Genomic DNA, 24,845 nt, shown 5'->3' with positions numbered 1-24,845 from the left:
TAAATAACATGTTCAGACAATCCTGGCATTTCAGCCTACAACACTTCGTCTGTTGGGCTTTAGAGCCCATAGTGAAACTTTTAACAGCAAAACTACATGTCCCACAATGCAACATGCTGTTGGGTGAAAAAGCATGAATGGTTGATGGCATATGCCGTAGTGCCACTTGGCAGACTTGTGAAATACAAATTGAAATGTAATTCTTCACTTTCTGCCTTTTTTGCTTGTAGGCAGTTCCCAGGCTGGACTATTATTTCAGCCTCTCTCAGATGTGTTGAAAGTTTGGTATTTTTGTCCATCTTTTGTGCAGTTCTACTGCAACATCAAAGGCCACATATTTAGCTAAATAATGTGTTATAGTGCTTCGTGAATCAGGTACAGTAGTGGACCAGGTAGGCGTTATCCGTTAATTCTAATTATTTAGTCAGGAAACAATGATGTAATCATGTAAGAATGAAAATTGTGCAGGTGATCTGTCCTGGGTATTTGACCTTGCACTCAATTTCTGTATAGAGCCTGTATTTAAGCTCTTCCGTAATTGAAGAAATGGGTGTACATGATTTCTACAATATCAAATCAAATTAAATGTGTGGATTTATATAGCGTGGTTTAGCACCCATAAGGGTATCCTCCACTGTCCATGGGTACAGGACGATGAAGTGATTTGGCCTTAATTACAGGATGTTGAGCCGACGCCAAGACTCAAACCGAGATCTTGAGCCCCCGAGGCAGCAGCTCTGTCCGCTCCGCCACATCCTCTTCCGTAACACCTTGGCTGCGTCGATCGTTCGGCTCCAATGCTGAACGCTCGAAAAATGGGTGGGGCACCGTCGGCCAACGGACGTTCGCAGCACTACCAAGGTAGTGCACGCCACGACCGTTGGCTGACGGCAGCTGCCAAGGGGTTAAATAATTCAGCCAGGAGATTCGCATTTGCAATACAGGACTATCCCATTACTACGTTTCGATGCTTAGATTGTGAGACTAGAGGCTGTTTCCCTCACAGTATATCAATTATTCTGAGGTTCCTCATCAGCTTTCTGATCGCAAGTTTACTACTAGTATTTAGCTTGATTTTAAGCTCTAACATTCCTGGCAAAAAGTACGCTGTACTTCATTCAGCCAGAGCAGTGGGTAGATGTACTCTGCCCTGGCAGAGTGCACTCCGTCATATTTCGAGATCCCCATCTGCCTGGTGCAGATCTCTACTCCTTCCGAGGAGTAGAGATCCGAGTAGCCGCCGCCATGCTCTCGAACAGAGAAAAGTCCCTTAATAGGGCAGATGGTCAGAGGTACTTAGGCTGATGGCCCTTGTCCATTGGGCTGTCAGTGTAAGGTTTCCGCTGCTGGAGAGTGTAAATAGAGTGGACCTTCATGCCAAAAGCTGGCTCCACCAGTGTAAACTAAGAAACTAACTAAGGGGCATATTATCAAGGAGTGTCGATAATACTATCGCCGCGTTAGAGTCCATTACGCCTTGCATCGCATCATTAATGAGATGCAAAGGAGGCGTGCCTGAAAAAACTCCTTGGGAAAATATCGCAAACCCAGCTTCGCGATATTATTAACGAGGGGTAGCGATATTTGAAATCGCGTTAAGTATGCCTTAACGCAGGAATTTAACGCCTGTTAAATTCCTGACTAAGGCATACCTATCATGGGGGGTGGATTGTGTGGCTAAGACCACAGGCCCTATCATCAAGGATATCGCCGTTTTCCATGGAACATCGCTGGAAAACCAGCGATGTTCCATGGAAAACACCACTATCACTGGAATAATTATCGCCATTGTGCTATGCGTTGTTGATACAGCGCTCGCATGGCGATAATTTCCAACGATAGCCGGCGATATAAAATCTCACGCTAAGAGCGGCCAGCGATAATTATCGCTACCGCTTGATAATATGCCCCTAAGATACTTGTGTGGTGGGATATTTACAATAAAACCAGAGCGTGGTGTTACTTCAAAATAGGTAACACCGCACTCCGACATTTTTTAAATACAGAGATGCACCATATTTACAAAAATATGGCACAGCCCTGCATTTCCCCTAGCGCTGGTGCTAAACAAGCTGCCTAGCGCCAGCGCAGGCACCCTTGTGCCATGTTGCTAGGGTGCCTGTGCTGCAGGGGTGATTGTTTATGTGCAGGAAGGGACATCTTCCTGCACATAAACAATCTTTAAAGGCGATTTGCTGTTTCTATATGTGCTGCAGAATGCAGCGTACATAGATAGAGCAAAAAACAAGGAGAAATTAATAATTTTTCCTTGTATCGCCATCCTAAGACTAGGTTTTATCTGATCTTCGTTTTGGGTGCTGCCCATCCTTGTAAATATGGGGCAGCATCAAAAAGCAATGGGTGTTACGGCGGAACACCCACTGCAACACCCATTGCCCTCCCCTTTGGTGTTAAGTGAAGGTGGCATTGAGCCATGTTAAGTGGCTTAACTCCTCCTTGTAAATAAGGAGAGGGGATAGCGCCACCAGAACATCACTAAAAGTGACGTTCTGTTGGGTGGCAATAACCCCTTGTAAATATGCCCCTCATTCTTATCAATTTGTTGGCCAAGTAACTCCATTTCTATACTTAAATACACACCTTCTGCTTGATCTCCAGAAGCAACGTCTCCTCCAAAAGGATATGGCATATAAAGTTGGCCAGCATATGCTGGTTATAAATTGAGAGAAAGAAGACAGGGACAGGGTTTGTGTGAAATATAGCTCAGCTTCTGTAAGAGCAAAGGAATCGGAGAAGGAGGGACTATATTTGAAGAAAGACAAGAGAGAGGTAGGGATTTAATGGAAGAAATGGATAGTATAGACATAAGAGGAAAATGATGATGGAAGGACTGAAAGGAGGAAAAAAAGAGAAAAGCTGAGGGAACGAAGAAGGGAGTAAAAGAAGAGAGCAAAACTAAAGGATAACGGGGGGCGTGGCTTGCGCGCCGGCCGGTGAAGACGCACTCTCCGTGAGCTCCGCGTCAGACTTTCGTCACGGATGCCGTGAGAGCGCTAGTCCCTGCTTTCTGGACGTCTGAGGCGGCTCCATTGTCGGCGGAAGGCTTCGCGACCCTGATGTTGCCGACAGAAGTGCATTTCATGCTGTGTGGCGTCTTCATGCTTAGCGGTAACTTTTCCTTCTGAAGCGACATGGGCGGCCGCCATTTTGGTCGCTGAGCCCGTGTCGTCGTTCTCCTAACCGCTTCGACTCACAGCCACTAATTTGGCAATTATCCTTCTGCTATATCAATCTTCTTCACCAATATGGCGTTTTTCTTGCTGTTACCTGCCATTTTTTGCCACACATTGGTTTTTAATGACTGACTCAGTGCTCTCTGGCAGAAAAGGGTGACACCATTTTACTGATGCTGCATTTGGCCCGACTGACTTTTTTCTCTCCCCCATTATGCCACAAGTATTCTGCCGCTTGCTGTTTTGACCATATCGCTTACCTTTCCTTATGCCCTACTTATTATATATGCACTTTATGAGGATGGATATTAGTTTTTTCACGTTTTAACACTCCATCTCGCTATTGTATCTCCTCATACCTCAGTGCCATCTTTTTTATGCGACCTGCGATTTTCATTCAGCTGGCTCAGTGTCTCTATTGCTATTCATAACTACTATCTACTGTGCAGTATCCTTCTTGCTGTTTATTCCTTGCCACACCCTTTGGCTCCTGCTTACATTCTTACCATGGCCACTGACTCCAAATTGTCTCAGACTGGTACCAAACCTAAGCGGCCTAAGAATGACCTGCCCTCTCCCATTAAGTCTTCCTCTAATCCTGTCCTGGACTCAATCCTTGAGGAGGTTCGCGGCCTCCAACCGTTCATGAGTGCGACCAATGACAGGCTTAAACAGATTGAAGACCGTTGGGTACTTATGGAGGGCAAAGTCTTAAATTTGGAGCAAAGGGTTAGTGACATTCAAGATGTCTCGACTAAAATCCCTCTCCTAGAGCAAGAAATCCACAAACTCAAGCTGCACACGGAGGATTTGGAAAATCGTAATCGGAGAAACAACCTACGCGTTTATGGTATTCTGGAAAATTTGGAAGGTCCTGACATGGCGTGTTTTTTACAAAAATTTCTACAAGAACTTTTGGATCTCCAACCTGCGTCACACCCTCTGAACATTCAAAGAGCTCATCGCCTTGGCCGTATTAACTCTGCATCTAACAAACCTCGTGGCATTATCATGCTCTTTCTAGAATTCACAGAACTGATCACTGTTTTAAAAGCTGCCAGGCTGAAACGTCGTCTCCAGTGGTCTGGTCACAACATCTTCATCTCACAAGACCTCTCGACTGCGACTAATGCCAGACGCAAAGAATTCTTGAATCTACGGCCTCTTATGCGACAACTTCACCTTCAATATGGCATTCTTCATCCGTGCTTCTGCAACATCACGCATAATGGCCGGACCCGCTCATTTGATGATCCTCAAAAGCTCCATGCTTATCTCCAGAGTGTTTCTCCTCTGACGATGGACACTGTTGCTTAATCTTATTTCTTGTTCCCTGTCTTAATGTTCTTACATATTGTTTTCTGGTTTCTTCTTGCTATTAATCTGTACTTTTCCCCTCTGTATCTGTTTTGCCTCTTCTCTTTCGTCTTTTATTCATATTCTCCTGTTTTTGCTCTTACAATCTTCTCTTTACCCTTTTATATGTCCTTTTTCTCGGTTGCTCGTGGGGATGTCTCCCCTACCCGGCGTGTCCTTGCCCCTGATGTTTTTGTTCTTTGCTATCTCTCCGATCTGGCTTCTGTGCCTTGATCTGTTTACTTTCCTCTGTCCTTTATCTGTTCTCTTCTCTACCTCTCCTCTTATCTCTTGTCTCTCTTCTCTTCTTACTGCGTTCCTTTTCCTCTTCTTCACTGCTCCATATCTTTCTTTTCCTCTGCAATCTCTTTTTCGACTATTCTCCTTCATGGTGTGTTTCGTTCTTATGACCAGATCTTCAATTTGTGCTATGAGTATTTTAAGAGCTCTCTTTAAACGTATATTATGTCTTTGTTGTTTCCTTTTTTGCAGTGATTCCCTTGCCATGTGTTCCCTCCACATGTCGCCCATCACCCCTTTCCTCAATGGTGTGTAATTTTGTCTCATGGAATGTGCAAGGTCTTGGTCACCCTGTCAAGCGTCAAAAGGTATTGTCTCATTTATCCAAAATTGGTTCTCAAGTTGTTTTTCTTCAAGAAACGCATTGTTCTGATGTCGAATCACTCAAGTTAAAGAGACAGTGGGTGGGCCAGGTTGTATTTTCTCTGGCTCTTCTTAAAAAAGGGGGGTTGCTATTTTATTTCACAAAGCATTGAATGTACAGATTATCTCCTCTCAACATGATGATGAAGGACGTTGGGCATTGGCTAAAGTTATTATCCATAATAAAACACTGATTCTGCTCAATATTTATGGTCCAGTACGTCCTGACCCTAAGTTTTGGAATGCTATTAAAGCCCTGCTTTCCTCCATTGACTGCCCTGATTTTGTGATTGCAGGTGATTTTAACCAATGGTTAGACCCTTTCTCTGATAGATTATCTTCCAGTAAATTTCAACCTGACAAATCTCATAAGAGTTTCCAATCTGCCATTGCCTCACGTCCTTTGTATGATTCTTGGAAGTTATGTAACCCTGATGTGTTGGAGTATACCTTCTTCTCTCCTGTGCATCACACCCGTTCTAGAATCGATTACATTTTGGTTAGTAAATCCTTACTCCCCTCCATTCAAAAATCTGCAATAGGCTCCATTTTTATTTCTGACCATGCCCCTGTTTCTACCTCACTTGATCTTTCCCTTATCTCCTCTAAATTTAGTCGTTGGAAATTTAACGCCTTTCTCTTATCTGACTCAGTTTTTTTGAAGGAAAGTGCGGAATTTTTTAACATGAATTTTTTACCTTTAATGATCCCTCTGATACCTCCATTCCCAACAATTGGGATGCTTTTAAAGCCGCATTCCGAGCATTTACCATATCTTATGTTGCTAAAAAGAAGAAACTCAATAGGGAAAAATACGATGACCAACTTCGTAAAATTAAACACCTTGAGCATTTGTATTTTTCTTCTAAATCCTCCTCCTCCCTTCAAGATTTAGGGGCAGATTTATGAAGGCCTTGCGCCGCCGGTGCGTCACTTTTTCCCATGTTAAAAATGACGCACTGGCGGCGCAAGACCTTCATAAATCTGCCCCTTAATCTTAGCCAAAACAGAACTCAATAAGATTATTACCAATGAGGCCTGTAACACCCTCCTTAAAATTAAATCCAAATTCCATGGTGGCCAAAATAAAGCGGGGAAAATGTTGGCAAACTATTTGAAAATTAAAGCTGAACGTAAAAATGTAGGCCCCATTTTTAATGACTCTCTCAACAAACTGGTTACAGCAGATGAGGACATCGCTGACGTATTCCATTCCTATTATCATTCCTTATATACTGAAGACACCCACCCCTCTGATGTAAACTTATCTTCCTTTTTTGAAGGTATTCCCTCTCCCCCTTCCCTCCCAGATGAATTTGCTCTCCTGGAAAAAGAAATTACACTACAGGAAGTTACTCGAGCCATTCACTCACTCAAACGATCAAAGGCTCCTGGTCCGGATGGCCTACCTGTAGAATTTTATTCCTCGTTTCATACCTTTTTTGCTCCTAAACTCCTTCAACTCTTTAACTCCTTTATTATGAGTGCGAAGGCTTCTGGATCATTTTTAGACACACTCATTATCATAATCCCGAAACCTGATAAAGACCACACCCAATGCAAAAATTATCGCCCTATATCCCTAATTATTTATGATTGCAAAATTTTTGCTAAAATTCTTGCTTCTCGCCTTGATTCCCTTATCCCCCGTTTAAATAACACGGACCAGGTGGGTTTTGTGAAGGGTAGGCTTGCTGCGGACAATGCTAATTTATTCTCCAATGTCATTGCACACAGCAAATATCTTAAAGTCCCTTTAGCAGCACTATCCTTAGATGCTGAGAAAGCTTTTGATCGTATCAACTGGCAATTCCTGCTTCGTACCCTACACTGGTTTGGTTTTGGTCCCTCTTTTATTTCTATGGTCAAACTTCTCTATTCCTCTCCTCGTGCCAGTATTTTTGTTAACAACCAATTTTCCAAGTCGTTCTCCTTATCTAGAGGCACTCGTCAAGGCTGTCCCCTCTCTCCCTTATTATTTATTCTTTGTCTCGAACCCTTCCTAGAAAGAATTCGTTCTAATCCTAACATCACGGGTTTTAAATTGTCTTCTAATGAAATTAAATTGTCTGCATATGCAGATGATGTGCTGGTTTACATGTCAAATCCAGAAACCTCCCTTCCCTCCTTCATGGATGAGGTCCGGTTATATTCCTCTGTTTCGGGATATAAATTGAACCTCTCCAAAACAGAAGTTCTCCCACTCAATTCGCTTTGTTACCAATTCATGTTTAATAATACAGATTTTGCTTGGTGTCCCTCTAAAAGTAAGTACCTCGGTATTTGGTTTGCACCCTCCTTGAGAGATACCCTTAAATTTACTTTTGATTCTCTCATAAAGAAAATCAACTCCCTTCTTCAAATCTGGTCCCCATTATTTCTTTCCTGGTGGGGTAGATTAGACACAATTAAAATGATGATTACCCCACACGTTCTTTATACTGTATCTATGCTCCCATTCAAAATTACCCATTCCTATTTCTCCCGCATAAACACTATTTGTTCTAAATTTTTATGGAATGACAAACATCCGCGAATAGCACTGCAAAAGTTGATTCGACCTAAATCTGAAGGTGGAGTTCGATTTCCCAGCTTTAAAATTTATCACTCCGCTTTCCTGATTAAACAATCCTTTTCTTTGGCCTATGATTTTAATGACACCCCTGTACCTACCTGGGTTCTTCTAGAACGCTCCCTGCTGAAAGACCTTTCCTTTCAACATACTTTTTTTATGTCAAACTGTTCCTTTTTGACTAAATACTAGCCCTGGGCGTAGTGTGCGGAGTGGGGCTCCGCGGAGCTACGCGAAGTGGGCGCAAAACTATGCCCACCCGCGCACTCTGCGTAGCCCCACTACGCACCGCCCGCCTCCCTCCTGCCCTCCCTAAATATGTAAATAAAAGGATAGAAAGGTTTTAAAGACACTTACCTTGTCCGCCGCGTCCCCGGGGCTCCCTCTCGCCGTCCCTGGATTCACGCCGCCGCCATTTCGGATACTAATGCGCATGCGCGGGTGCCCGCGCATGCGCATTTCTCATGAGAAATGCGCATGCGTGGCCGCCCGCGCATGCGCATTAGTATCCGAAATGGCGGCGCGAATCCAGGGACGGCGAGAGGGAGCCCCGAGGACGCGGCGGACAAGGTAAGTGTCTTTAAAACCTTTCTATCCTTTTATTTACATATTTAGGGAGGGCGGGAGGGAGGCGGGTGGCGGCCGGCTACGCACCGTCTGCGGAGCGCGCGTAGTGCCGCCTGGCTACGCCCGCTACGCAAAATGCGTAGGAGACGGCACTACGCGCACTCCGTGCACGGAGCGTAGCTGGCCGCCCACGGTTACTAAATACCCTATCTTAAAATACTCCCAAACGGTATTACACAATGTCTTCTCCTCTAATCTTTCCTTGTTGCAATGTTTTTTATTATCTGTTGTATGGTATAACAAATTCCTTCGATATAAAGGTAAATCATTTTATTTCAAGCACTGGAAAGAAAAGAATATTGTATTTGTTCATCAATTTTTTGATAATAACTCTCTCATTACTTTTCCGAAATTACAAACTCTATTTAACTTACCTTCGTCGTATATTTCTGAATATACCATTATTACGTCTGCCATTCAGTCACACTTAGCTTCCTTTTCAATGCCTGATACCTTACCCTCTTTTGTTCCTAGCTCTTCACTTTATCCCTTATTTTCCACTCAACAACCTAAGGCTGCCCTTGTTTATACACTATTATTGTCAACTGGTTCAGATCGTTCTAAATCAGCTGTTGAGATTGCATGGGAATCTGACCTTAATCTTTCTCTCGCTGTTATGATGTGGGATCGTTTATGGTCCAAACTGTTTAAAGTATCTCCTGCTGCTCGTATTACCCAATCGTTACAGTTTATTTATCACAGAGTTCTTATCACCACTGTAAGTGTTCATAGGTTTTCCCCAACATCTTCTTTACTACGTTGGCCATGTGCTACAGAAACTGGGTCACTTAAGCACCTACTATACGAATGTCTCCCTGTTTTATCATTTTGGAAGGAAGTTTGGAAGATATGTATGCAAGTTTTTAATTGTTCTGCCCAGTTATCTTTACAAACTATTTTCCTGGGATCGTTGTCATCTGATAAAGATATTATCTCTTCTTCTGCAAGATTGTTGGACCTGTTTATTTCTCTTGCATTTAAAGTTATTTTATTATGTTCGAAAGATAATTCTAAAATTTCTATTCACACCTGGTGGAATTTTGTTTGCGATGAACATAGGATTGCCATCGCTTCGTCCTCTTCTGTCCCCCTGAAGATTAAATCCGATCTCCTCTGGCTCCCTTTTACCACTTATCTTTCCTCCAACTCTCTCCCTTGAATGACTCTCAGTTTCCCACTTAGTTTTTCCCTTCCCCTCTCTCTCTTCTCCCTTCCCCGCTTTTGCCCCTTCTTTCTTTTCTTTCTTTCTTCTCTCCTCCTTTCTATTCTACTTGTATCTCCCTTTTTTCTTTTCCTTCTCTCTATAATCATTTTCTTATATGGCTTATTGCTCATTGCATATGTTTTAGTACTCCTTCTTGATATTCTTATTGTTCCAATTTTTTTTATGACATATGTATTGTGTTTAATCCAAAATGCTAAAAAAAATTCTTAAACACAAAAAAAAAACTAAAGGATAACCAGCATTTGAAACACAATAGGTCTCGCATTAGGAAAGTTTGAGCTATTGGTATTATAAATGACACATTTTTTATTTATGTTTTGTTATTGAAAATAGCGAAATTAATAGCTTTGTCATTCACAATGCCAATAGTTATAACTTTCGCAAATGTGACACCTATAGCATTTGTAATGCAATATGTGTTGTATTTACTTGACTTACATGTATTGATATTACAAATAACAATGGCTTTTATTTTTTTTAATAATTAATACTTAAATAAAAGTTATTGTAATTTATAATGGCAATAGCTTAAAGTTTTGTAAATAACTTTTGTGAAGATTATGTTCAGTGTATTTTATTGTGACGAAAATCCAAGAACAGAAGTGAAATATTACCATCTTTTTGTTGCATTTGTAATAAAGCTTGAAACATTGAGAGAACTTATTTGAACCAGGTGTTGTTGAATGGTTGCACAGATTGATGCTATGGTGGCGCTGAGTGATGTTGTGATGGCGAACGAGTGATGCTGTGGCGTTCAGTGATGTTGTGGTAGCACATAGTGATGTGTGGTGCCCCTGAGTGATGCTATGGTGGTGCGGAGGGATGCTGTATGCTATGATATGTTTTGTTTTGCTATCCTATGTTTTGTTTTGTTATGCTATGCTATGTTTTGCTATCCTATGCTTTGATTTGTTATGTTATGCTATGCTGTGTTTTGTTATGCTATGCTATGTTTTGTTATCCTATGCTATGTTTTGCTATGCTATGCTTTGTTATGCTATGCTATGCTTTGTTGTATTTTATTATGCTATGCCATGTTTTGCTATGCTTTGCAATACTATATTTTGTTATGTATGTTATGTTTTGTTGTGTTTTGTTATGCTATGTTTTGTTGTGTTTTGCTATGTTTTGTTATGCTATATTTTGTTATGCTATGCTTTATTTTATGATATGTTATGCTATGTTTTGTTATGTTATGCTATGTTTTGTTCTGCTATGTTTTGTTGTGTTTTGTTATGCTATGCTATGTTTTGTTCTACTATGCTATGTTTTGTTTTGCTATGCTTTGTTATGTTATGCTATGCTATGTTTGGTTATGTTATGCTATGTTTTGTTGTGTTTTGTTATGCTATGCTATGCTTTGTTGTGTTTTGCTATGCTATGTTTTGTTTTGTTATGCCATGTTTTGTTTTGCTATCCTATGCTTTGTTTTGTTTGCTATGCTATGTTTTGTTATGCTATGCTGGTGAGGGTGTGTGTGTGAGGGTGAGTGAGGGTGAGGGCGTGTGAGGGTGAGGAGGTGTAAGGGTGAGGGGGTGTAAGGGTGAGGGTGTGTGAGGGTGAGGGTGTGTTAGGGTGAGAGGATGTTAGGGTGAGGGGGTGTGAGTGAGGGTGTGTGAGGGTGAGGGTGAGGGGGTGTGAGGGTGAGGGGGTGTGAGGGTGAGGGTGTGAGGGGGTGTGAGGGGGTGAGGGGGTGTGAGGGTGAGAGGGTGTGAGGGTGTGTGTGGGTGAGGGTGTGAGGGTGAGAAGAGGTGAGGGTATGTGGGGTGAGGGGGTTGAGGGTGAGGGTGTGTGAGGGTGAGGGTGTGTGAGGGTGAAGGTGTGTGAGGGTGAGGGTGTGTGAGGGTGAATGAGGGTGCGTGAGGGTGAGAGGGTGAGGGGGTGTGAAGGTGAGGGGGTGTGAGGGTGAGTGAGGGTGTGTGAGGGTGAGAGGGTGAGAGGGTGAGGGTGTGTGAGGGTGAGTGAGGGTGTGTGAGGGTGAGTGAGGGTGTGTGAGGCTGAGGGTATGTGAGTGTGAGGGTGTGTGAGGGTGAGGGTGTGTGAGGGTGAGGGGGTTGAAGGTGTGTGAGGGTGAGGGTGTGTGAGGGTGAGGGGGTGTGAGAGTGAGAGAGGGTGTGTGAGGGTGTGAGGGTGAGAGGGTGAGGGTGTGTGAGGGTGTGGGTGTGTGAGGGGGTGTGAGGGTGAGGGGGGTGAGGGTGAGGGTGTGTGAGGGTGAGGGGGTGTGAGGGTATGTGAGGGTGTGAGGGTGAGGGGGTGTGAGGGTGTGTGAGGGTGAGGGGTGTGAGGGTGAGGGGGTATGAGGGTGACGGGGTGTGAGGGTGAGGGGGTGTTAGGGTGTGTGAGGGTGTGATGGTGAGGGGGTGTCAGGGTGAGGGTGAGGGGGAGTGAGGGTGAGGGTAAGGGGGTGTGAGTGTGAGGGTGTGTGAGGGTGAGGGGGTGTGTGAATCAGGTCGTCTACGAATGATTTAGCACTGGGTGCCCCACGAACATGCGGTGCACTAAGGGTGATGGAGGCGGCCCCCTTCACCCGCGCTCCAAGCCCCAAGCGAGCGGCTCTACGCACCGGTCCCCCCAAGAGAGGGGGTGTGAGGGTGTGGGGGTGTGAGGGTGAGGGTGTAAGGGGGTGTGAGGATGAGGGGGTGTGAGGGTGAGGGTGTGAGGGTGAGGGGGTGTGCGGGTGAGGGGGTGTGAGGGTGAGAGGGTGTGCGAAGGTGATAGGCTGTGAGGGTGTGTGAGGGTGGGAGGGTGTGTGAGGGTGAGAGGGTGAGTGAGGGTGTGTTAGGGTGAGGGCGTGGGGGTGAGAGGCTGAGGGGGTGTGAGGGTGAGAAGGTGTGTGAGGTGAGAGGGTGTGCGAGGGTGAGAGGGTGTGTGAGGGTGAGAGGGTGAGTGAGGGTGAGGGTGTGTGAGGGTGAGGGTGTGTGAGGGTGTGTGAGGGAGGGTGAGGGGGTGTGAGGGTGAGTGGGTGTGAGAGTGAGGGGGGGGAGGGGGTGTGTGAGGGTGAGGGGGTGTGGGTGTGTGAGGGTGTGTGGGGTGTGAGGGGGTGTGGGGCTGTGAGTGAGTGGGTGTGGGTGTGTGAGGGTATGTGGGGGTATGAAGGTGTGAGGGTGAGGGGGGTGAGGGTGAGGGGGTATGTGAGGGTGAGGGTGTGTGAGGATAAGGGGGTGTGAGGGTGATGGGTGTGAGGGTGAGGGTGGGTGAGGGTGGGTGAGAGTGTGTGTGAGGGTGAGAGAGTGTGTGAGGGTGAAAGGGTGTGTGCGGGTGGGTGAGTGTGGGTGAGTGAGGGTCAGGGTGTGTGGGGGTGTGAGGGGGTGAGGGTGAGTGAGGGTGAAAGGGTTGTGAGAGTGAGGGTGTGAGGGTGCGTGAGGATGTGTGAGGGTGTGAGGGTATGTGAGGGTGAGGAGGTGTGAGGGTGAGGGTCTGAAGTAAATGGTGGCAGGGCAGACGTCATAAGACAGAAAGAAGAGACTGCATCGTGACTGCGTTGGTCAGTTTCAGAATCAGGAGGGGGCAGAGTCAGCACAGTCTGCAAGGGATCAACGTGTCTAGAGGCAAAGCATAGCGGATGTAGCATTGCAGCTAGCAAGTCAAGTGTTTTCAAGCTGAGTGTCCTTAGAGAGATGGCAACACAACAACAGCATTTGAGGAGCAAGGCTACTGTAAACAAGCACGGTAGGCTTTCACTTTCGTCCAGAAAAAAAACGAGAAAGGTGCAGAGAACGCCGAACAAAACACGGCTACCCTGCGAAATGAATGCAAAAAAAAACAAGCTCTCGGCATTGCTGGGGTGGGGGGGGACTGGAGCGCATTCCTTTGAAGTCTGATGCCAAGGCTCAGACAAATGGTGGTGTGCGATGTGCACGTGGGGGAACGGGGTAGCGGCAGCCTTTGAAGTCTGATGCCGAGGCACAGACAAATGGTGGTGTGTGACGTGGCTGGCTCTGTGCACGCGCATAGCTCACATGAACTGTACGCGATCCGCAGGCTAGGTAGACTTTTCTTTTCCACTTACTATAATCTCGCCTAATTATCCCTGCGGGATATAATAGGCGAGACCTAAAAAGGAGTGCAAAGATTATAGTGGAGTAAAAAGGAGAACTTAGGCAGTGTGAACACTCATTTTCTATAAATAAAATCAAACTGATTAGATTTGAGTTATTGCTAATACTGAACTGTATTTTCATAGTCTTCCATCTTGTTTAGACGCCATACTATGTCACACGATGTTATTTTTTTTTGGTTCTGCTTCTAAAATAAACTTTATTAGAACATTGGAATGTTGGGAGCTCCATTGAAAACAATGGAGTGCTCTGGGCTTATAATGGCTGGTATAAGCCTGGAGCACCAACATTCCAATGTTTCTTTGTTCACAGCTCTGGCTGTGAACAAAGGCTTCAGGGAACCTGAGGGGATACCAATCCCCTCACGGTCCCAAAAGGCTTTGTTTTTTTTGTTAGAACATTCTGTCCTCTAGTGACAGAATGTTCTAATAGCCTTATAGCCCTACGTAGATGGGCTATACTGCTATTAAAGTCCCTCTCCCTTGTTAAAGGCCCTCGCCTTCGGCTCGGGGCCTTTAACGCTGGAGAGGGCCTTTAATAGCCGGTATAGCCCTCTACGGCGGGCTATAAGGCTATAATAGTTTCACACAAGTCAGCACATAAAGTTCTCAGAGAAAGTGTTGGACTGGGCCCTTCTGGCAGGTCCACCCCTGAAGTTTTTGCTTGTATATGTGACCTGGGGATGGTGATTCCCACTCTGAGTGCGTGTAGATGAGAGAGGCCTACCTCCCATAGGAATGCATGGGGAATGTATGTAGCCCTGGTAGTTCCGGATGCGTGGGGGGTACAGGCTCGAGTCTGGTATGTGTGGACTCGTGTGTTTAAATGCTGGAAGATGATGTATGCGGCGTGTGTGTGTCTAGAAGGGAAGTGCCACTTCTAGACATGGGTGTGTGTGTGCAGTAGGTGTGCTGGCGTGTGATTGGCTGAAGCCGGCTGGGGAGCCTGGCTCCAAGAGTCTGTGTGGGTCTGCCCCGGTGGTGAATGGAGAGATTAGCATGTTGATGTGAGGGAGGAGCTGTGCCTGTATCCTGTATGGGGCTGGGCTTTCCCCCACAATGCTGGCTCCATCCCCCTGGGGTGCGTCTGATGACTGGGCCTGCCTGATGAATGAAAGGGGTGGTTGGGGAAAACAAGATACACCCAAAACCAGCTGCGACTGGTTTCTCCCCCACCCAGCACCTTTTATACAAAGGAATTTCTTGTATAAAAAGAGGCTGTGACCTCTTCTCAAAGATTCTTGTTCCCAACTTGGATCTACCAGGGGCTGTTGCTGCTTGGGCCCAGGGTTGGCTTGCCTCCCTGGGCCCTGCCCTTCTCCTGGACTCCTGATGGCCTTTCCCTGCTAGAAGCTGCTGTGCTCCACCTGAGGTCCTGGACTCTGATGGACCTTGCTACTTTCCTTACCCCTAGCGCTTGGGAGCGCCTTGCCTGCTGTAGCGCTGAGAGCGCTATATTTTCACTGATAGCGCTGGGAGCGCTACATTCCTGCTCCAGCGCTTGGGAGCGCTGCATTCCTGCTCCGGCGTTTGGGAGCGCTGTCCTGATCGAGCCGGTGCCCACCCGGCATTTGCCCCGTGCTCAGGAAGATTCCTGAGCCCTAGCGAGTGCCCACCTCGCTTTATTCCCTGCCGTTGTTGCATCCTGCGAGGGAGCCGTCCCCTCGTTATTTTCCCCCGAGCTCACCGCCGCCGCCCGGGACCCTCGTGATGTCATCCCCAGGCCGAGCCGTGATTGGCTGCCGGCACGAGGAGAGGAGGGAGGCCGGCTGATGGAGCTCGTCGAGGCAGGAGCGGCGGGAGCCTACTCCGCGCTCCTGCCCTGCCCCGAGAAACTGCTGACTCCCCCAGGGGCTCCCCAGAGTGAGGGAGAGCCCCGGGTAGCGAAAGGAAGCCAGCGCTGCAATGGAGACCGGCGCCCCCAGTCCGGTGAGTGCTGCAGTGCGCGAGGGAGAGGAGGGGCGTCGGGCACATTGCCGGTGCTCGCCCCTCCCCTCGAGTGAGTCCCCGGTCGTGCCCCGAGGCCCGAGGGGCCCCCAGTGATGCCGGGTCCCCCGAGGGGGACCCCGCCTGCCCACCACTTCGACCCTGAGCCCCGAGAGGCTCCGTCATGGCCCGTGGGGCCACCAGTGATGCCGGGTTCCCCGAGGGGGACCCCGCCTGCTCTACCTTTGACCCTTGTCCTGCCGAGCCTGCATGGCCCGGCCCCAGCCCAGCATCAATTGTCCTCGAGCCCGAGAGGCTCATCCCTGGCCCTTGTCCCGAGCCTGCGAGGCTCCAACGTGTTGCCCTGTCCTCTACAGCTGCCCAGCACTTCGTGGGCAGCTGCCACGTGTAGGTTTCTTCATGGCTCCCTGCAGCCTGTCCTGACTCTGAGACATTGGGGGGCCCTAGCCCCAGAAAAGGCCGCTGGCCTGTTGGAAGTTATTGCCTGAGGTTCGAATATGATTCTTGTGAGCTACTCTGTGTTGCATCTCTGAGGGTGCTTCTGTTTCGTTAAGTGCTGTGTTCTGCCTTCCCTCCTAAATATCCTAGGTCTCGTGTATATGGCTTCTGGTTAGAGTGAGTTCTACTGCTAGTCCTATTAAGTTCCAGGTTGTCATGTGTTCTAATGCTAGCTCCTGGTTGTTATGTGTTCTAGTACTAGTTCTAGGAAGCTCCCAGTTGTTATGTGTCTTAAATGCCATTTCCATCATGTGCATATTCCTGGCAGTGGTCCTATGGCCCTGTCCTGTATATATTCCCTTGTAAACCCTGCCCGTGCCCCTGGCACATTGTATCTTGTGTATTTATCCCTAAGTATGTTTTTCAATACAAAGTATATTTTTCATATATATCTTGTGTGGAGTTCCTTTTGTGGGGGGCCCGGGAGGTTGGTGCTGGGGGTGCGTGCGCAAATGCTTTACACATGACCTCCGAGATAGGCCTGACTGCTCGTGCCAAGCTACCAAGGGGGTGAGCAGGGGTTGTCTTGGCGGGTGACTCCTTACCCTAGCTAGGAATGGTGATTTCTGCCTGGCCTTGGCGCAAGCCTTGGCCAACCAGGGATCCCATTTCTAACATTGTTGGCTAGCGGTGGGATTTGGACTTGTGTTTGCGCAGTACCACAGCGATGGCCGGCTCCACCACAAAACTCTGCAGTTTAGATGGCCGCAAAGAAAAGGGATTATTGTTTAAGTTGCTAGAAGTATCTATGTCTGTGGAAAATGTGGTTCTGGTGCACTGTGAGTTAGGTGTCCCTAGCTCGGGTGGGTAGATCATCCCCCTAAGTGCAATATGTTTTCTGGATTCACCAGAAGGGTGGGATACAGTGGTGGCAGCGAAATTGTGTCCAATATGTGTGGTCCCTGTCCCTTCCCTAGAGTAATGGTACCTGTGCCACGTGGGTCAGGTTGAGGAATCAGGGGCAGTAGAAACTGTCTTACCAGTCGAGGGGAGGGGTGTGGATGAATGTTGAGTTGTGCTGAATAATGGAGTGTAAGTTCTCTGAGAGGGGGAGCTTGCTGAAGGCTTGGGTGTAAGTTCTCTGAGATAGGGAGCTTGCTGAATCAATGATAAGTGTGTCCGACCTACACCGCTGAATGTGTTTGATGCATCATGTGTCTTCTTTACACCGCTGAATGTGTTTTATGCGTCATGTGTCCTCCCTTACACCGCTGAATGTGTTTGATGCATCATGTGTCTTCTTTACACCGCTGAATGTGTTTTATGCGTCATGTGTTAGTCTCTGAGACGGGGAGCTTGCTAAGTGAATGTTGAGTTGTATCCCGGACAAGGGAGCCCTGCTGACGCTGTCGCGGCTTGCCTTGGGGAGAGCTGAACACTGAGCCCTGCTGACGTTGTCGCGGCTCATCTTGCTGAATGAATGTTAAGTTGTATCCCGGACAAGGAAGCCCTGCTGACGCTGTCGCGGCTTGCCTTGGGGAGAGCTGAACTTGGAGCCCTGCTGACGCTGTCGCGGCTCATCCTAGTACAAGAGGGAACTCCTGCCTGAAGAGGAGGAACCGGGTAAGCTGTATGGGGTATTGACCTGCAGTGGTTGCCTGCCTGCTGAAGGAGGAGAGAAAGTCTTAGATTTCATTTTTCTCTTGTAGAAGTCCTGGTGCGCCAGGCATCTGGCCGGTAGGGTACTGCCCGCGGTTGGGGAGCCAGTAGTCGGTGTTTCCGGATCTGGACGGCAGGGCAACTGTAGCCAGTGTCCTGGCCGGTTTGTCTTCTAGATGTACTCCTAGGGGCACAGGTGAGGCTTCTCCCAAGGAGGAGACCCTGTGTTTCCCAGAAGGGGCGGTACGGGCCTAGCAGGGATCCTTAGGGTTCTTGGCTGAGTGTTGCGGTACTGCCCTGAGAGCAGGTGGGGCCCACCTTAAGTGGAAGGACCCTGTTCTACATGGGAGGGTGCAGAACTGGAAGGGGGTCAGAGGGATTCTGACCCCTGGGCATCCGGTGAAATTAGGTCCCAGGTGGTAGACCAGAGGAGGGAGAGAGTCTCGAGACTGGTGAGAGAAGGTGTTCTGGAGGGTGTTTCTCCTGGGAGAACACGGAACCTCAGAAGTAGAGGTAGGGTGGGGCGAGCTTGCCCGTGACCTCTGGCCAGCCTGAGGGTGCGGACCCTAGGTGGAAGAGAAAGTGGTAAAGTGGAACTACACGGAGAAAGGGAGTGGAGAATGGCTGTCGTGGGCCAGGGGTTACCACCCCCCACTCTGGCGTGGCAGGGACCAGCGGTATCTGGGTGGCCTAGGGCCTCGTCCTAGCCTTGGACAACTAAGGAGTGCCCGTGGGGTAGCCTAGTTGGGCCTGTTTTTTTTTTTTAAGTCTGTGTGTATCTGTAGATCAACGTGGCGTAGAACTGGAGGGTGTCCCTGCAGTGCGGGCCCGCGTCCCTGTTTTTGTCGCCCAAAGCAGGGAAGTCCATCACGGTGGTGATTGGCCTACCCTGCGTTTTGGCTGGAAGGGGGTCGTGTTGGACTGGGCCCTTCTGGCAGGTCCACCCCTGAAGTTTTTGCTTGTATATGTGACCTGGGGATGGTGATTCCCACTCTGAGTGCATGTAGATGAGAGAGGCCTACCTCCCATAGGAATGCATGGGGAATGTATGTAGCCCTGATAGTTCCGGATGCGTGGGGGGGTACAGGCTCGAGTCTGGTATGTGTGGACTCGTGTGTTTAAATGCTGGAAGATGATGTATGCGGCGTGTGTGTGTCTAGAAGGGAAGTGCCACTTCTAGACATGGGTGTGTGTGTGCAGTAGGTGTGCTGGCGCGTGATTGGCTGAAGCCGGCTGGGGAGCCTGGCTCCAAGAGTCTGTGTGGGTCTGCCCCGGTGGTGAATGGAGAGATTAGCATGCTGATGTGAGGGAGGAGCTGTGCCTGTATCCTGTATGGGGCTGGGCTTTCCCCCAGAATGCTGGCTCCACCCCCCTGGGGTGCGTCTGATGACTGGGCCTGCCTGATGAATAAAAGGGGTGGTTGGGGAAAACAAGATACTCCCAAAACCAGCTGCGACTGGTTTCTCCCCCACCCAGCACCTTTTAGACAAAGGAATTTCTTGTATAAAAAGAGGCTGTGACCTCTTCTCAAAGGTTCTTGTTCCCAACTTGAATCTACCAGGGGCTGTTGCTGCTTGGGCCCAGGGTTGGCTTGCCTCCCTGGGCCCTGCCCTTCTCCTGGACTCCTGATGGCCTTTCCCCGCTAGGAGCTGCTGTGCTCCACCTGAGGTCCTGGACTCTGATGGACCTTGCTACTTTCCTTACCCCTAGCGCTTGGGAGCGCCTTGCCTGCTGTAGCGCTGAGAGCGCTTTATTTTCACTGATAGCGCTGGGGGCGCTACATTCCTGCTCCAGCGCTTGGGAGCGCTGCATTCCTGCTCCGGCGCTTGGGAGCGCTGTCCTGATCGAGCCGGTGCCCACCCGGCATTTGCCCCGTGCTCAGGAAGATTCCTGAGCCCTAGCGAGTGCCCACCTCGCTTTATTCCCTGCCGTTGTTGCATCCTGCGAGGGAGCCGTCCCCTCGTTATTTTCCCCGAGCTCACCGCCGCCGCCCGGGACCCTCGTGATGTCATCCCCAGGCCGAGCCGTGATTGGCTGCCGGCCCGAGGAGAGAAGGGAGGCCGGCTGATGGAGCTCGTCGAGGCAGGAGCGGCGGGAGCCTACTCCGCGCTCCTGCCCTGCCCCGAGAAACTGCTGACTCCCCCAGGGGCTCCCGAGAGTGAGGGAGAGCCCCGGGGAGCGAAAGGAAGCCAGCGCTGCAATGGAGACCGGCGCCCCCAGTCCGGTGAGTGCTGCAGTGCGCGAGGGAGAGGAGGGGCATCGGGCACATTGCCGGTGCTCGCCCCTCCCCTCGAGTGAGTCCCCGGTCGTGCCCGAAGGCCCGAGGGGCCACCAGTGATGCCGGGTTCCCCGAGGGGGACCCCGCCTGCTCTACCTTTGACCCTTGTCCTGCCGAGCCTGCATGGCCCGGCCCCAGCTCAGCATCAATTGTCCTCGAGCCCGAGAGGCTCATCCCTGGCCCTTGTCCCGAGCCTGCGAGGCTCCAACGTGTCGCCCTGTCCTCTACAGCTGCCCAGCACTTCGTGGGCAGCTGCCACGTGTAGGTTTCTTCATGGCTCCCTGCAGCCTGTCCTGACTCTGAGACATTGGGGGGCCCTAGCCCCAGAAAAGGCCGCTGGCCTGTTGGAAGTTATTGCCTGAGGTTCGAATATGATTCTTGTGAGCTACTCTGTGTTGCATCTCTGAGGGTGCTTCTGTTTCGTTAAGTGCTGTGTTCTGCCTTCCCTCCTAAATATCCTAGGTCTCGTGTATATGGCTTCTGGTTAGAGTGAGTTCTACTGCTAGTCCTATTAAGTTCCAGGTTGTCATGTGTTCTAATGCTAGCTCCTGGTTGTTATGTGTTCTCGTACTAGTTCTAGGAAGCTCCCAGTTGTTATGTGTCTTAAATGCCATTTCCATCATGTGCATATTCCTGGCAGTGGTCCTATGGCCCTGTCCTGTATATATTCCCTTGTAAACCCTGCCCGTGCCCCTGGCACATTGTATCTTGTGTATTTATCCCTAAGTATGTTTTTCAATACAAAGTATATTTTTCATATATATCTTGTGTGGAGTTCCTTTTGTGGGGGGCCCGGGAGGTTGGTGCTGGGGGTGCGTGCACAAATGCTTTACACATGACCTCCGAGATAGGCCTGACTGCTCGTGCCAAGCTTCCAAGGGGGTGAGCAGGGGTTGTCTTGGCGGGTGACTCCTTACCCTAGCTAGGAATGGTGATTTCTGCCTGGCCTTGGCGCAAGCCTTGGCCAACCAGGGATCCCATTTCTAACATAAAGTCTCCAGATTGGACTATGCCAAGGACAAATCTCGCTTGTCCTAGTTCTGTTAACAATTGTATCAGTTGAACTGTATAACCAAGACTGCGAGAATGATCGAATCATAATGTATTGGTGGTGAGAAAATCACTGAATACATTCCACGTAGACATGTTTCCTTTACACTGTTTCCTATTCACTTAAACGTAATGAATCTTGTGTTCACATCGAATGTATGAACCCATTGGCTAAAGTACTATGGGGCATATTACCAAGGGTGGCGATAGGCAATTATCGCTGGTTTAGCGGCCGTTTAATTCTATCGCTCTATTAGCAAGCTGTCACTAACTGATGTTAGCGACAGCTTTTAGGCGATAGCGAGCGGTTTGGGGCCCGCTGTGCAAGTCAGCGATATTTATCGCTAATGACATGCAAAGTGGGCGTACCCAACCTGTTAGCGACTGAAAGCAGTCGCTAACGTCGCTATCGCCTATTAGCAAGGCAGGCGTAGCGATGGAAATATTCCCGCTATCGCCAAAAACTAACGCCTGCTAATGTGTGAATATCTCTGTATTCTCAGCGATATTCACGCATTTCGCCGCTATCGCTGGATATTTTAGCACAATGGAGAAAAACGTTGCTAATAGCATGTTCTCTCCGCTAACATATCCAGCGATAGGCAGCGATAAAAAAATCATCGCTAAGCTTATTTAGCGATAATTATCGCTACTTGTTGGTAATATGCCCCTATATAAGACTGCAGTTCTCTCATGCAGAGAGACTCCTACCAGGTTTCTTTGAATGCAAATCTATTCCGGATTTTATACTCAACCATATTGAGTTATTTTACTTAGGATTTATGTGCCGTGCTGCTAATTTACAGATTGCATTTTCTGTATTTTATTTTTAATACTTATACATAAAGCATTAAAAAAGATCTATTGCCTGTTATTCTTATGAGAATGTTTCCGATGTGTTATGTGGGCCCGATTTTATTCTGAAGTGACAGTTCCAATCAGGGAGCACCAAAGCCCAAACTACAGGGTGTACACCGCTCTGAATATTGAAACTCTGGCTCTGAATTGTTATGGCTCTAGTTAGGAATCTTACAAGGGTTAGACGCACAGACAGCAGGACGGGGATAGGCGAGGTAAGGGGTGAGTGTTGAAAATGAGGAGACGATGTGAGAGGATTAAATGGTTTGTGGATGCTATGAATGGCACATAGCAAGGCATGAGAACTGAGGAGAGAAAAGAAAATAAGGGTTGGGGAAAGGAAGCTGGAGGCATTGTGGGATGAAAAAGAAGGGAAAAGAAGAAACAACATGAAAAGAATAGGTAAAGCAAGCAAAAGATGGTGCATTTACAAAAAAAAAGGGAAAAAAGTGAGAAGATAACATGGAGGTATGAAGCGTGCAAACGAAGAGATGGGAAGAAAAGAGAAGAATGATGGAGAAGAGATGATATGACTGAAGGCGAAGGAATAAAAAGGCCTGAGAGGAGTAGCTGGAAGAAGGGCATGGAAAAGAACTCTTGTTTTTCCAAATATTTCACACAAGTGCTAACCAAGCAATGTTTCTCGAAAAGTTGCTATCTGCAAATATGAAACACTTTTTTTTAGTGCACAGACCCATTTTTGGTCCAGGTCGACCCTGGGTAGCAGGCAACATAAGGTCAAACTGGCCTAAGGCGGGATTTGTCGCACTTAGACGTGAAACCAAAGTGTCGTCTAGTGAGATTCTAACAAGGAGGTGTAAGACCTAGGGAGACTCCTCATCCTACAAGTAAGCGCTACATGGCTTGTTGAGATTCTTGCCTCTCAGTCACACTTGGAGACGATGAGCACCATGTCACATTTCTCATCCTCCTCGGCGGAGGTGACGTGTGGGTGTGGCCAGGTCAGACCACTCCCATTTACCCTTTTCCTTAAGTAGGGTGACCAGATTTGTCTGGACTCACGTGTAGGTATTCTCACGAAAAGGAGAGAGCACCTACAATTGAGTCCTTTCTTGCTGTTTGACTCTGGAATGTATTAAACTCCTCAAACACCTGCCCCTCCAATTTGCATATGATTAAGGTCCGTGGGGATTAAAACGCGTAATGCAATGCAGGCTGTTGTGCTGCTGGCTTACCTGCTAGAATAAAGAAGTTTGAAACCACAGGGCATATTATCAAGGGCCTTATCTCCGCTTTTTGGCTTTAAAAGCTAAAAATGTGGAGCTAATGCTTTCGCCCTATTTACAAGGCAGTGCTGACATGCATTAGCGCATGTTAGCAGCCTTAGTACCAACGCCTCGCTTTGCATCTATAATGAGATCCAAAGTGGGCGTTTCCTACTAACACAACATGGGAATCAAGGAGTTACAGCACTACTCCCTATCAACAAGCTGGCCCAGGACACCAATTCCGACGTTAGAATCCGCGCTAATCACAGATAACACCGAAAGCTAACGTCTGCTAAAAAGCAGACTTAGCTATAGATAGGATGGGAGGTGGATTCTATGGCTGAATCCACATCTCCCTATTAGCAAGGATTACCTGATCGCTTGCGTTGTAGCGCTGGATTTCCAGCGTTGGGTGCAGATTTCACCACTATCACCGGATTTAATATCGCCGTGGAGATATGCGTTGTTAATATCGCGATATCTTGGCGATTAAATCCGGCGATAGCCGGCGTTAAGCTAATCCGGGCTAAGCCAGCTCAGCGATGTTTATCGCTATTCTTTGTTGATATGCCCCCACTCTCGTATGGAGGGCTGGACTCGCATGCAGGTAGTGTGCATGAGTTTTCGTTTGGGAAAAAAATATATATATCTGAAAGTGACCTTAAATTTCTATCTGTACGGCCCTCCCGTTTTTTCGGTCACCCTATCCTTAAGCGATCATAGGGAAATGGCACAGCTGTGTTAAACACGTGGAATTGAGTTGTCTTCTAATCTAACGCGTGTATTTATCTTTAGGGAAATGTTTTAAGTTAAATGCAAAAACTTCCCATTCTCTCTATGAGAAATTCATGTTCATTTGCAATACCAAAAGGCGGGCAATAACAGGAGGAAACACTATTTTCTAATAACGGTCCTCATTTAACTCTACGTTTGTGTTAATTTCACAATTACTGGTTTTAGGGTAAAGCAATTTCCGGAATTGTGGCAATTACCTGAAGTCTTGACTAATTCTAAATGAGGGCCTTAATGTTTTGACACTCATTCCTCTAGAAGCAAGTAGGGGTACATTACCTATAGTTTGTCATTTGTTATTAGTTAATTGCCCCTCCTCGGTAAAATTAAATGTAGATCATTCTAAACAGCCTTATGGCCTCTACAGCCGTATCATATCTTAAAGTCTGTGGAGTCTGGAAGCTATTGCACACATTCCTGGTCAAACGTCGCCCTCTGCTGTAGTAAGGGTGCTACAGCTAATGCTTCTTTTCTTAATTCCGATGGGTTATGGTAGTTATTTTGCACCTTCCTTGTACAACAGTGCCCTCTGCTGTAGTAAGTGAGCTAGTGCTGTTGCTTCTCCTCCTAAGTGGCAGGCATCTTTGGAAAGGAGTTCAGTTTGAGGTTGGATCTGACAAGGTGTCTGTCCATCTTCTGCTCTTTAGTGAAGATATTACTTCGCAAAATGTAGTGTTTCTTAGGTCTCTCAGGAGAAGACCTTTTGTTACCTTACACGAGCTTAGATGCCGCCTATTGCTTACCAAGAGTTGACTTCATTGGCACTCTCCTTTCCTTGATCTTATTCATCAGCCTCCGTAGGCTTTATTTCTCCTCATCTGTTTGTCCCTCTTCTGAAAGATTCAGTACAGAGCCGGGGGGCATATGTACAAAGAAGTGGCGGAGCGTGTCATTAGCCTC

The sequence above is a fragment of the Lissotriton helveticus genome, chromosome 5_1, assembly GCF_964261635.1.
Source record: "Lissotriton helveticus chromosome 5_1, aLisHel1.1, whole genome shotgun sequence".
NCBI lineage: Eukaryota > Metazoa > Chordata > Amphibia > Caudata > Salamandridae > Lissotriton > Lissotriton helveticus.
This window is presented reverse-complemented; position numbering follows the sequence as displayed.